A 14,191-nucleotide genomic window follows, 5' to 3' on the forward strand; every position below is an offset into this window, starting at 1 on the left:
ATTTGGAGATTGTCACTTTGATGAGACATGTTTCCCGTAGTTAGGGGGAGATGAGAACGTTATCATTCCAAATGAACGTCATGAATTGACGTGGTGTGTCCCCACTATGTCTCATTATGATCCCTGCACTGCTCAAAGTGAGTTAGAAGTGCAACACATTATCGACCACCAGAAATTCGCGGATTCGATGCCCGACGGCTTTGTAGACATTGCTAAAGTGACAGGATCAAACATACCCGCTGCAAATGTACCAGCAGGGTTGGATGTCCCGACATATGGGCGTGGAAGACAGGCTCCTGGACCTAGCAACGTTGGTACCGTCCCTGACACTGGGATGGCAGCCGGCGGTGGCGCTGCTGGCGCTCCTTGTGGCGCCAATGCCGAGATGGTCCAGCATTGAGCAGCTTCGGCCTCGGCTCCTCAAAAGAAAAGGGAGAGACTGAAAAACTCTAGGGATTCAAAGCCTAGAAAGAAATAAATGACCAAGGCAGAACGCGTCATCAACGATGAATCACCATCATATATTGTCTCTAATTACAGCTATGTCCATGAATCAACTCAAGTGTTACCGTGGGACGCTATGGAATCTTGTTTGATGCTAGAGAACAATTGAAATCTTAGTGAACTTCACAAGTGAGCAGTCGGTCCGAAACCGAGCCACTACATGCATTGATTACGTTTTCGCTTATTCCATCGCACATGAGATCATATATGAAGACGACGTTGAACCTCGCGCTGTAACTGAATGCGAATGCAAAGCAGATTGGCCAAAGTGGAAGGAAGCGATCCAGGCAGAACTTGACTCATTGGTGAAGAGAGAAGTCTTCGGAAAGGTCGAATTGATTCCAAGAAATGTCAAACCAGTTGGACATAAATGAGTCTTTGTTCGTAAGCGTAATGAGATGAATGAGATCGTGCGTTATAAAGCAAGACTCGTGGCGCAAAGATTCTCACAACGACCTGGCATTAACTATGAAAAGACTTATTCTCCTGTTATGAACATCATTACTTTCCGCTACCTCATTTGTTTGGTAGTGTCCGAAAGACTAAACATGCAGCTTATGGATGTGGTCATAGCTTATCTCTACGGGGATCTTGATGTAGAGATATACATGAAATCTCTAGAGAGACTACCTTTACATCCATCAAGTGCCTCCAGACCACGGAGTGCTCATGCAGTCAGATTATGTCATTCGTTGTACGGGTTGAAGCAATCCGGAAGAATTTGCACAAGTACTTAAAAGAGAGAGGTTATAAGAATGATTAACTATGCCCATGCATGTTTAGATGAAAGACAAATTCTGGATTCGTCATCGCTACGGTTTACGTTGATGACATGAATATAATTGGTACTCTTGATGAGATCGAAGAGACCGTGTCTTATTTGAAGTCGGAATTTGAGATGAAGGACCTAGGGAGGATGAAATTTTTTCTCGGCCTTGAGCTTATGCATAGGGCCAACGGTATCTTAGTCCACCAGTCGAATTACATGCAGAATCTACTTCGACGTTTCAATATGGATCTATGCAGTCCATTATCTACTCTCATGGTCGTCCGAAGTCTAGATATCAAGAATGATCCATTTCGTCCTAAAGAGCATGATGAAGAAGTTCTTGGTCCTGAAATTCCATACCTTAGTGAAATTGGGGCACTATTGTATCTTGCTCAATGTACTAGACCAAACATATCTTTCGTAGTGAACTGATTAGCTAGACGTATCTCCGCGCCTACAATTAGAAAGGTTCCCTTGACATTGGATTATTCTATCCTTACAACAGAGAAAACACCATGGTCGTGCCACCTCACACCGGCAACGCAGAAAGCCCCGGCAGCACCACTTTACGCGACAGAGCCGCAGCCGGAAGCCACAGCGTGGCGGCAGACCACGGTGCCGAGAGCAGCAACCAGTCCCGTGCAACTCCTTCCCCCGATCGAAAGACTCCAAACAACTTGTTAGTTGGTTATGCTGACATAGGGTACCTCTCTAACCCTCACAAGGCTCGTTCTCAAACCGGTTATGTGTTTACCATTGGGAATACGGCAATATCTTAGAGATCCACAAAGCAAACTCTTGTTGCTACTTCTTCGAATCACGTAGAGATCATCGTTGTCCATGAAGAAGTTAAAGAATGTATTTGGCTACGATCACTCGTTCGTCATATTCGTGATTCTTGTGGATTAGTCTCTACAACTGATCAACTTACGTGCATTGATGAAGACAATGTTGCTCGCATAGAGCAGACAAAGTTAGATTTCATCAAGGGAGATAACAACAAGCATATTTCGCCCAAGTTCTTCTACAACGTTAAACAACAAAAGTTCTTGAATGTTCAGATCAATCAAGTGAGTTCAGAATCCAATGTTGCGGATTTGTTCACCAAGTCTTTGCCTAAATCACATCACATGTTAAGATCTTTAAGTAGTTGGTACGTTGTGCTCTTTTTCCCTTCGATCAAGCTTTTGTTTTACCTAAGAGGTTTTTGTTTTGCTTGACAAGGTTTTTACCGAGACAACGTTGCGCGCCATGCAACCTAGGCATGTGACACAAGGGGGAGTGTTCTGGGAGAATTACTATTATGTCCTTGTGTGTGTCTTAGCCTAATAGGTTTCCTGTTAGGAAATAGATTAGCATCTCTATAATAGATTAAGACTCCGAATCCTACGGGATTTTGATTTTGTAATGCCTATATATAGGCCCCCATATCATTCAATAAAGACACAGTTATTTCATTTTGCATCAAATATTAATATTTACGAAAGTATATATATATATATATATATATATATATATATATATCTGTGTGTGTTTGTGTGTATGCGCAAAAAATATTTTCAAAATTAAATTCATCTGATTAAAATATAGACGTGTGTATCCTACATAATTTTTTTAGAGATTTTTTCATATTTTTGTAATCTAATTAATAATTCGATAGAGTATATGGTAATTGTAGTAATTAATTATAGTCATTAATATAATTCACAAATGTATATAAATTTCAGAAACTGAAAAAGTCATGAATTAAATTTGAAAATTTTCTTGACATATTTAGTGATAGAAAAATGAGATTTATTGGGTAAGATTTTTAATTAAGCGGATATGCAAATTCAAAGATTGAATTAATCAATTATTAGATGAAAACGTTTTGGTAAGATTCTTTTATTTTGGTAATTAATTATCTCTTAATTATTGCTAAAACCATCTTTAATAAATAAAGGATAAAAATTTAAATTATTTACAATGATATAATTGTCTTTTATTTACAAATGAAATTTTGTAATATTTTAATTACTGACGTGAATGATGATGTGGCATGTCACATAAGATTATTGCGCCAGATTTAATGTCATATTGTGGCGCTAAAATATTTTCTGAATAACTAATTAAGCGGATTAGACTCACTCTACTTCGAGGAATTTTTCAATCCTCCCGGAGAACCATGTGGCAGTGTCCAGTGGTATTCAATTCTAATAATCATTTGACATTTATGATTTAATTAAAAAACTCATATTTAAGGCATTTTATCAAATATTTTTTTTGGTTTCTTTCTAAAACCATACATCTTACACTCTAATACCCTAAACTCTAAAAGCATATACCCTAAACCATGAACCCTATACTCTTAAACCCTATACCATAAACCCTAAACTCTAAATTCTAGTTCAAAATTATTAATACCCATGAAGGTCATTTCACAAATAATAAAAATATATAAAATTATAATTTTAGTGTATTAAATCCATGTGTCAAAATATAACATGTGAGGAGGACCACTGGATATTGCCACGTGGTTGTCCGGGAGCACTTAAATTGTTTTCCTCTACTTAATAGCGTTAACACCTATGTAGGGCATACACACGTAGGGACAATTTAAAATTTTAAAAATGGCCGAATTTTTTTAAAGTTCTAATTAATCCGTCTAACTACCAGGTGGTACGTCTGTTTACTTGATATAGAACCCGGATCAGATACTCAACAGCCGTATACTATTGCCAAAGATATCAGTTTTGATGACTACCACCGGCCAGAGTTAATGTTGAGAGTAGAGACCATGCGCCTAAACTTTGATTTTGAGGTTTCAGCTAGCAATAATGGCAGATGCATTATATTCTTACCGTATTTTTTCGATCGTGTGTATGGAGCAATAAGCATATGCTAGTGTGATGCCTATCAGGTATCTATTCGATATATATACGATCTCCGGAGTTCTAAGCTTTTAATACTTAAACCTAAGACATTAGCTATAGGGCTATTGTTAAGCAGTAATTAAGCACCATGTTTCTAATCATTCAAATGCCACAGTATTTGTACGTGTTTTGTGGGATTTTAAGCAATAGTCAACCCACCAAAGGCCACAAATTGGCTATAAAATAAAGAAGTAAGAAGTTTTACCGTATTTTTTCGATCGTGTGTATGGAGCAATAAGCATATGCATGTGTATCAGCCTATCAGGTATGTGCTCCATATATATACGATCTCCGGAGTTCTAAGCTTTTAATACTTAAACCTAAGACATTAGCTATAGGGCTATTGTTAAGTAGTAATTAAGCACCATGTTTCTAATAATTCAAATGCCACAATATTTGTATGTGTTTTTGTGGGATTTTAAGCAATAGTCACCCCATCAAAGGCCACAAATTGGCCACAAAACAAAACATTTGTGGCCTTTGCTCAACCTTTTTGTAGTGTGTATTTTGTTTATTAATGAAGTTTTTTACTGATAAAAATATATATAGTACTAATTATATAATATTTAATATAATTGCTTCTTTGGAAACATCAGGGCGGCCCTATTCGATCTTCATGCATTATAGATTAGTCTGTTGTTTTCTTCTTTTCGGTGCTACAAATAAAAATTGTTGTTGATGAGTTAGAGTCTAAGTTGCATGGAATCGGATACGGGTACGTAGAAATGAAACGTACGGAACGCAGAAACGTTTTTTTTTCTTCAATGTTTTTTTGAAATTGGGTACGTTTTGAAAGCGTCGGTAAAATTATATATGTATATATATATATGTATATTATAAAAAGAAAATAAACATAATAATAAATTTTTAATTGAAGTAACTCAAAGTCTCAAATAACTTAAGTAATTTAGTGTTCTACATTTGAAATAACACAAATATAATTAGAGATTTAGGTAGAAACAAGGAGGGAGGGTCGACGACTCGGCAGGAGGTCGAAAATATGTCGAAATGAGTCATTTGACTACACCATGATATGTCTAGCCCTTCATATATAAAAAAAAATTAAAAAAACAACCCTTATTTTATCGAAAATGCGCGGTTCCATTTCGGAAACTTGCGTTTCCACCGCACTTCCAAAACTCATTTTTTTTATGGAAACTCGATTTCCAAAACTCATGATAATAAAAAAAACTCGATTTCGGACGCTTCCATTGTAGTTCCGTATTGGTTCTACTTCGGAAGCGGGAAATGCACATTCCCGTGTGTTTCCGTGCTACATAGGTTAGAGTTCATGGTTGTCGTTTGGTTGTAGTACAATAAACATGTGTTAATTGTTATATTGTACGTGGTTTTAACATTGAGTCTTGTTAAAACGATTTCTGGTCTTCGGACGTTGTTAGCAGTAATCGGAACCAAGCCTTGGCCGGGTGTCAGTTACGATCATTAGAGATCTAGTCTGTCTGCCGGTGTACTGCATGAGGAGTAACATATGACTTGCCTAGGTCTCATGAATACCCATGTTTTGAGTGATATTGGGTAACATATGGGTTGCCCAGTGTCTGTCGGCATACTGCATGAGGGGTAACAGATAAGTACATGGGTCTCATGAGTACCCGTGTTTTTAGATGATATTTGGTAAACAGATGGGTTGCCCAATGTCTCATGAGTACACATATTTTCAATTATTATTGGACAACAAGATGGGTCGTCCATTGTCTCATGAGTACGCTTATCTTTAAATATTATCAGTTATTTTCTTTTGTATGCGATGTATGTTATACTGTTGGTTTACTCATACGAGCTAAAAAGCTTACCGGGTTTGTGTTTACAATCCCGGTGCAACAATTTCAATGATGTAGGGGATAGTTCTGCAGGTGGGGATTAGCAGATTCGGAGAGCTTACTCTGAAGAATTATGAAGATTTCTTCCCTCTGTTTCTGGTGAAATTTGAGTGAATTTTACATTTCCGTTTGTTGTAATACTGAGGTATAAATTGGTTGAGATTGTTGTAGAGTTATCATAGCTCTGAATTCGAATTTTGTCATTTGAAATTTCAGAACTGTGACAAATGTAAGCTTTAGTAGACCGAAAAACTATCATTAGAGAAGGAGGTGTATCATCAAAGCGAAGCCTATTGCGTGTCTTCCAAATAGCCATTAAAGCATAAAGACAACCACCATTCCAGAAATTTTTCAATTGAAGAGAAAACGGCTTTACTTCAGACAAAAAAAAAACGGTTTACTAACAATTGCCTTCAACAAGGTACCAATGTCACCATCTGAAGGCAAAGAAGTTCCAAAGCAACAAGCCAACCGTTTCCAAACGTGCTGAGCAAACGAACATGACACAAATAAGTGACTTGAGTCCTCGGCATATCGAAAACAACAAAAAAGCTGACAAACCGAAACTATTGGAATTCTGCGTTTTCGATATATTTGATTTGTTTTGCAACAGTTAATTTAATTGATGCCTCGAGAATGTAAAAGGGTGGCTCTTTCTCCTGGTTGCCACCCTCCATCTTCCAACGATGATGGCCTGAAATGTTGCTTTCGATCGGCTACAATCACATTCAGTACACTTGATCTATTATTTGGAAGCCTGAAGATTTTCACCTTCTTAAACTAATGTGAAAATTCAAAAAATCATACCTGAAAAATGTCTCACTCTAAATTAAGGGTAATTTAGTTTCGTTAACTTCAAAACAGTACATGATGTATAGATTTCGACCAAATAATTGGACCTGTCGTTTACTCCTCTATTTGTTTCAAAATTTTCCGTCTATTTTACAAGGGTAATTGTGTCCACTATTCTCTCCCCCTCTCTCGCGTCCGCTTCTGCATCTCCATCCATTGTGACTAAACCATCAATCATCGCATCACCATCCAAGCCCTCGACCTCCCAAACAACATCACCCTACCCGACACCTCTATGTGCCCTGCCCCCTTCACCGACACCTTCGTCTTCCAACAACCCCTCCAACACTTTCTCTCCCAACACCCTTCTGACTTCATCGTCATCGATGTCTTCCACTTTTGGGTTTCTGATGTCATCGACTCCCTTTGAATCCCAAGAATTGTCTTTAACATGAATGGGTTCTTCTCCCGTTGTATTATGCAAAACGTCAATCGATTTGGACATATGAGAAAGTGGGTTCCGATTTGAAGCTATCCATGTTTCCGGGTCTTCCCGATCGGGGCGAACTGACGAAGTCCCAGCTCCCCATTCTCGCCAGAAACAATAGTAAATTAGAAGACAAGAGCTTCAGAGTTGTTGTGAACAGCTTCTATGAGTTAGAGTCAAGGTATGTTGATTATTTCAAGAATAATTTGGAGATCGGGATTGATCTGGTTTCTCTATGCAATATAGCGAAGCTATTAAGTCTGAAAGAGGCCAAGATGCTTCAGTTGACAAGGAGAAACCACTTTAATACTTGAATTGGATAGATAGATTATTCAAAGAAACCCAACTCGGTTTGGAGGGATTTTGACACTGACAAATGGGCTCCACCATGTTCTTTGGTTTGGGAGGGATTTTGATATACTTGCGCAGTGCACATAGTGAATTGGCCAGAGAATGGGAAAAACACAATTACCCTTACAAATTAGAGAGAAAACCCTACAACAAACAGAGGGTTGACGACATGTACAAATATTGGGTAGGACAATAGACATCATGTACTATTTTGAAGTTAATGAAACTAAATTATCCTTAATTTAGAGTGGGACATTTGTCATGTATGGTTCTTAAAATTTTTACTAACTAATTTGCCGGGCATATTGTAAACCCCTAGAAATGTTTCTTTACTTTCCGGCAACTAGGACTAATTTTTCCGACATTAACTTATATTTTTACGATTTTATTATTAAGTCATACATGTACATTTTAGATTTTAATTTATGTTTCTAAAAATATAGTTCCCTCAAAAATTAATGTTTAAAATTATTTTCTTTGTATATTTACTTCCTTTAAAACTAAAATGTTGTGTTTCTGTAAGCATATATTCTCTCTTATTCATTTTCTTTGTGGCCCGTGTGAAGGCCCAACAACTCTTCACCTCTTCTTCTTTCCACTGAGCCAACTATTTTTTTTATGGTTATGTTCTTCTCCTTCTAGTGCAAGATACACCCACACAGAGAGTAACTTTCTCTTTTCCTCCCTTCACTTGCTCACAACACCACTGCCTATATTCTCACCGATCTATAGAACCACGGGAAGTCACCATCACCACCATCTCCATCATTTTCTTAATTTCTTAACCATGGTAGCAAACTAGACATGCAGCCCCGTTTTCCACTTTAACCATAGCCTCTGCTCACTTCAATTTTGAAGATTTCTGTGATGAATCAAAGCTCCTAATACTTCAATCTTCTTCATTTCGGTAAGCATGATAGATTCTTCTCAAGACCCAATTCGTTTCTTCCACAAATTTCTTATAATTGGACCTGATTTCAGTCCTCTTTTTGTTGTTGTCTTGCCTCTGCTTCTGGAACCCAATCTAAGGCAAGCAAGAACATTTAGATTATGGAAGAGAAAGCCAACGTCTTGAAGCCAGAAACCATCGACTTTCCAATCTTCTTTTCTAGAAAATTCTGCCGAGGTAGAGAACCTAGTCCCCATTGATTTTTGAAATAGATTTGTGTGTTCTTTTTTTTTTTTTAATTTTGTAATCATTTGGCCTCTCTTTGTTGTTGGGATTATTGGAGATATTGTTGTGTCCTTGCATGTTGTTTTGAAGCTAGAAATTTCCAGATTTTAGCCGGACTTTGTATTGGTTTTACGTCGGAGATGAACATGATAAATTCCTGGGTTTTACTTTTACAAAGTTGCCCTTTTTACGGTTTACTGCCTATGTGAAAAGACTATTCTACGCCCTGACATAATATTACTGTTTTATTGTTAACTTTACTGTTTTACAATTTTTTTTTTTACTAAGACAGATTTACATAAATTATTTTTATAGCTTTACTTTTAAACTTTAGTTGAATTTTAAGTAGAACATTTGAAAATCAAAAAGTCTCCAAGTCCTAGAATGTCGTCGGAAAATAATAAAATTAAAATGTTAATGTAATTATCGGATGCTTTCGATCTTATTCGGAAGTTGTTTGACGTCATATAAAACTAACTACAACGGTTAAATGAGTTATCCAAACTTAGTTGACTTTCGTCAACTCGGATTTACTCCTAATAGATAAATCGCAAAACCCCTCATTTCCCTTTATATACGATATTAACATACCTTATGACGGATTTAGGATCACACCATTATTTGGAGTTGGAGCATCAAGGCTTGGGGCGTAGACTTTCGGTTCTTCGAGTAAGGTAACGGGAGCCGCCCATATTAGGATGAGTCGTAACCTTCCGGGTTAGTGGTTTTCACCTATGTATATGCGTTTTATTTTCTCTTTGCTACATGTTATTTATTACCGTCGATGCCTCGTTTATATATTTTTGCGCATTATTATGCATATCTATGAGTTTTATATCCTTGTGTTGACTTGAGAGTGAACTGGACCCTAGAGAAGTATGAAATCTTACGGTGTCGATGACCGTGAACCTCCAGAGGGGCTATGCCCTGTATTTATACTATAGCATGTTGATCGATCGTTTAGGGCATTTAGCCAGTAAAATGGACACTCTTATTACCATTCGTTGAATTTTGACAATGAATGAATAGTTGGCCTCGACTTACAAGGTGTATCTTTGATCGCCTCCTAGTCGCTAGGATCGGTTTCCTTGGATGATACAAAAATCTTGCAAGTTTATACTTATTCTTTATCTTTAAGCATTCCTTACCTAAACATCTGCATATGATATTGCTCTATTTCTGTGCATTGATATTGATTCTCCGCTTTAAAAGCTTTTTAACATTTTAATGTTGAGCTCACTTTATTTTTAAAGCTATACATAGTATTTTTGGGCTTTCAAACCTAACTTAGGTTGGGTCGGCCCTTATTTAGGTTAGCGAGGACGAGTGCTCACCCTTACATTTCAGGTACTCCCAAGCATACTCTAGAGGACTTGGACTAGGTGCTAGTGACCCAGCAGCTCTTGCTTTCATACTTTGTTTTCGAGGAGTCCATCTCCGGTGTGGTTTTCTTCGTCTGTAGTCTCCGAAGTCTTTCTTTGTATTATACTTGCGCACTGTTGACCTTGTTGTGTGTTTCCTTTTGTTTGGGCTCTTTGTTTCTTTCTGTTTGAATAATGCGAGAACTACTTTCTCATGCTACCTTCCGTTTGTAATATATATGGGTTGTGAAGTTTGTACTCCTCGTTATTTCTAAATTTTTATTTTCAATATCAGTTGTTCATATTCACTACTTCTTTCTAGCCTTGTAGTTTGAGTTAGTGGATGACCAATAAGTCAAGTGGCTTATAGTTTACTCATTATCTCGGATTGGAGCGTTACTGTTGCATTTCGGTACCATAAGTGGTTCCGGGATGTGACTGTAATTACTTGGTATCAGCATCGTTTTGAGTACCTTCCTTGTTCTTTTCACACAACCCATTTGTTTTTTCTCGAGTCATTGAGTTCTTACAAGCAATGCGTTGTCATTGCATAATTTTCTTTCCTCATTAATTCCAAATTTCGGAGATTACAGTATATTGTCATACTTCCAATGTTGAACGTTGAATTGAACAACTAATATTGTTTCTCTTGCAGTAACAATACAAGATGCCGCCTCGTCGCCAACCACCTCAAAACATGGCAAAGTTGCTAGAAGCATTTCAAACCATGAATAATGCACAACCTCCTAACCCTGAACAGATTGAGCACAATAGGAGATTTCCTGTTTAAAAGATTTCTTACAAGTGGATCCTCCCAAGTTCAAAGGCCTTGTGGGGATGCCGTAGAAGCAGATAACTGGTTGAAACAAATCAGAAAGCTTCAGGGGATAGTACACACTCCACTTGAGTATCAAGTACAGTTTGCGGTACACTGCAAGACTGAAGAAGCTAACAACTGGTGGGAAACTGTAATTGCTACCAGAGATGTTCGAGATATGACTTGGGCACAGTTCAAAGAAGTTTTCTTAGATCATTTCTTCCCGCTTGCTTTGAAGTTGCAAAAGATATCCGAGTTCTTCAATCTTCAAAGAGGCAATATGATTGTCCATGAGTATGTGGTGAACTTTACTTCCCTCATTCGCTTTATTCCTCCTTTGGCTGAGAGTATAAATATCCAGAGGTTCGAGAATGGACTCGGTGATTCTATTTATGAGCGGTTGCTTTATGATCCTAAGCAGACTTATGAAGATCTTGTCAATGCCGCTTACAAGATTGAGACCGACCTTGCCAACCAAACTAAACAGAGAGACGGTCAAGGAGGCAGTTCTTCTTTTATAAGACAAAGGAAGATGAACCGAAGGAATTCTCGAAGGAGCTACGGATACCAACAAGGTACCAGCAGTGGAAGTGGCTTATTTGGAGGAAGTCGACGAGCACCTTATGTTTGTTACATTTGTGGGCAATCTGGACATACTCGATATAATTGTCCAAACTGAATCCGCAACTCTACTTCTGTAGTTGTTTCTTCTAGCCATTACCCACAACAAAATAGCTCACAACCTACTCAACAGTCCCCTACTCAACCACAGCATAAGCAAACTACTGAGCCTCAGACAAATTAGGCTTCACGAGGTAGAGGTCGTGGAAGACGCAATTCTGGTGGTCGAGGTCAAGTCTATGCATTTGCTGGAGGACAAATGGCTTTGGATACTACCACCACACTTGACAGTACCATTCTTATTTTCAACACTGAAGATAGAGTTTCATTTGACACTGGTGCACCTCATTCAATCATCATACCTTGGTTAGCCGATGCTTTAAATTTAGAGTCGGAACCCATAGGAGGAATTTTCTGTTTTGGTTCTGCTCTCGGAGGTGGAGCATATGCCGATAGAATATATCGTAAGTGTCAAGTACTAGTGAAAGAGAGAAAATTTCTAGCCAACTTGTATCCATTTGAAATTGACATTTACGACCTTATCCTCAACATGGATTGGTTAGAGAAGCATCGAGCCCTCATTGATTCTGAACGGAGAACCGTGACGGTGAAACCTCCGCAGCAAGAAGAAATCGTGATTCGAATGGATGAACGTTTCACTCCACCAAGTCCCCTTCTACGCCCTTGTATCCCTGGAAGGAGGATTCTAAATTGCTTCAGCATGATAATGTCAACACAACTAGTTGAATCAAATGGCAATGGGTATATTCCAGTTGTGGATGAATATCCAGGAGTATTTCCCGATGACTTGCCAGGCTTGCCACCTCATAGGGAAATTGAGTTTCGAATCGACTTAGTTCTTGGAACTATGCCAATTTCAATGTCACCTTTCCGTATGGCACCAACGGAACTTGAGGAACTGGGAAGACAACTGATAGACCTTGAAAGTAAAAGTTTTATTCGCAAGAGTTCATCACCATGGGGAGCTCCAGTATTGTTCGCCAAAAAGCATGATGGAACTCTTCGCTTGTGTATCGACTATCAACGCCTGAACGCGGTCACCATAAAGAACAAGTATCATTTGCCCAGGATCGACGAATCATTTGATCAGCTTGCGGGAGCACAATTCTTTTCTAATATCGATTTACGGTCAGGTTATCATCAGTTACGTGTTCCAGAGGAGGACGTCGGAAAGACAGCTTTTAGGACGCGTTACAGACACTTTGAATTCACGGTTATGCCTTTTGGCTTAACTAACGCGCCTGCTGCTTTCATGGACCTGATTAATCGAATATTTCGACCGTACCTGGCTCAGTTCGTCATAGTCTTCATTGACGACATCCTCATTTATTCCAAGTCCCACCACAAGAGCATGAGTATCACCTTCGGGTTGTTTTACAAACCTTGTGGAATCACAAATTCTTCGCCAAGAACTTAAAGTGTGAGTTTTGGCTCACTGAAGTGAATTTTCTCGGACATGTCATTTCAGCATCCGGATTGTTAGTGGACCCAGCTAAAATAGAGGTTGTTCTCAATTGGGAGCGACCTTGAAACGTAACCGAGATACGAAGTTTTCTTGGTCTAGTAGGGTACTATCGCCGATTTGTTAGGGATTTCTCAAAACTTGCATCTTCTTTGACTCAACTAACAAAGAAAGGAGTAAAGTTTGAGTGGAGCGATCGTTGCAAAGAAGCCTTCTTGGAGCTAAACTTGCATCACTTGATGACTGCCCCCATTCTTATTCTTCTTAATAGCGTGGATCCTTGTCAAGTGTATACCAACGCTTCAGGAATAGGATGTGTTCTCATGCATAACGGCCAAGTTGTTACGTATAGTTTTCAACAGTTGAAGCCACACGAAAAGAACTATCTGACACACGACTTAGAGCTAGTTGTTGTTGTCTTTGCATTGAAGAATTGGAGATGTTACTTATACGGCGCATCTTTCGAGATCTACACCAACCACAAGAGCTTAAAGTACATCTTCACTCAGCGAGACCTGAACCTACGACAATGGAGATGGTTAGAGTTCTTGAATGATTACGAATTCACTCTACAATACCATCCAGGAAAGGCCAACGTTGTTACGGATGCGTTGAGCCGAAAATCGAGGAGTACACTTGCGAGCATTTTCTTATTTCGCAATGAAGACATGGAGACACTGGAAAACTACGATCTAAATGTGCAAATAGGAAATTCTTACGGATTTCTTGCTAGCACGACACTCAGACCACAACTTCTACAGACTGTAGAGCAATGCCAGTGGAATGATCCAGACACCCACTTACTCCGACCATGAGTTTATTCGGGTGAAGTAGATGGAAATTGGAGCGTGAGCAATGATGGACTCGTCAGGTACAAAGGACGCATCGTTGTTCCTGACGATAGTTATGATCGGAATCTAGTGATGGAAGACTCACACCGAACCGCTTTCACCATGCATCCAGGATCAACTAAGATGTATCAAGACATGAAACGCCAATTTTAGTGGCGTGGAATGAAGAATGACATAGCTAAGTACGTGTCATGCTGCTATGTTTGTCAACAAGTCAAAGAAAAAAGC

General features: G+C 38.6%; 1 long non-coding RNA gene across 1 annotated transcript; it reads left to right on the forward strand.

Annotated features, from left to right (window-relative positions):
• The first annotated feature begins 8,379 nt into the window (after window positions 1-8,379).
• On the forward strand, window positions 8,380-9,453 carry LOC126798610 (uncharacterized). Its single transcript, XR_007672549.1, has 3 exons — window positions 8,380-8,563; window positions 8,686-8,782; window positions 9,438-9,453. It is a non-coding gene; the product is annotated as an uncharacterized LOC126798610 (long non-coding RNA).
• The last annotated feature ends 4,738 nt before the right edge of the window (window positions 9,454-14,191 follow it).

The sequence above is a fragment of the Argentina anserina genome, chromosome 1, assembly GCF_933775445.1.
Source record: "Argentina anserina chromosome 1, drPotAnse1.1, whole genome shotgun sequence".
Taxonomy (NCBI): Eukaryota; Viridiplantae; Streptophyta; class Magnoliopsida; order Rosales; family Rosaceae; genus Argentina; species Argentina anserina.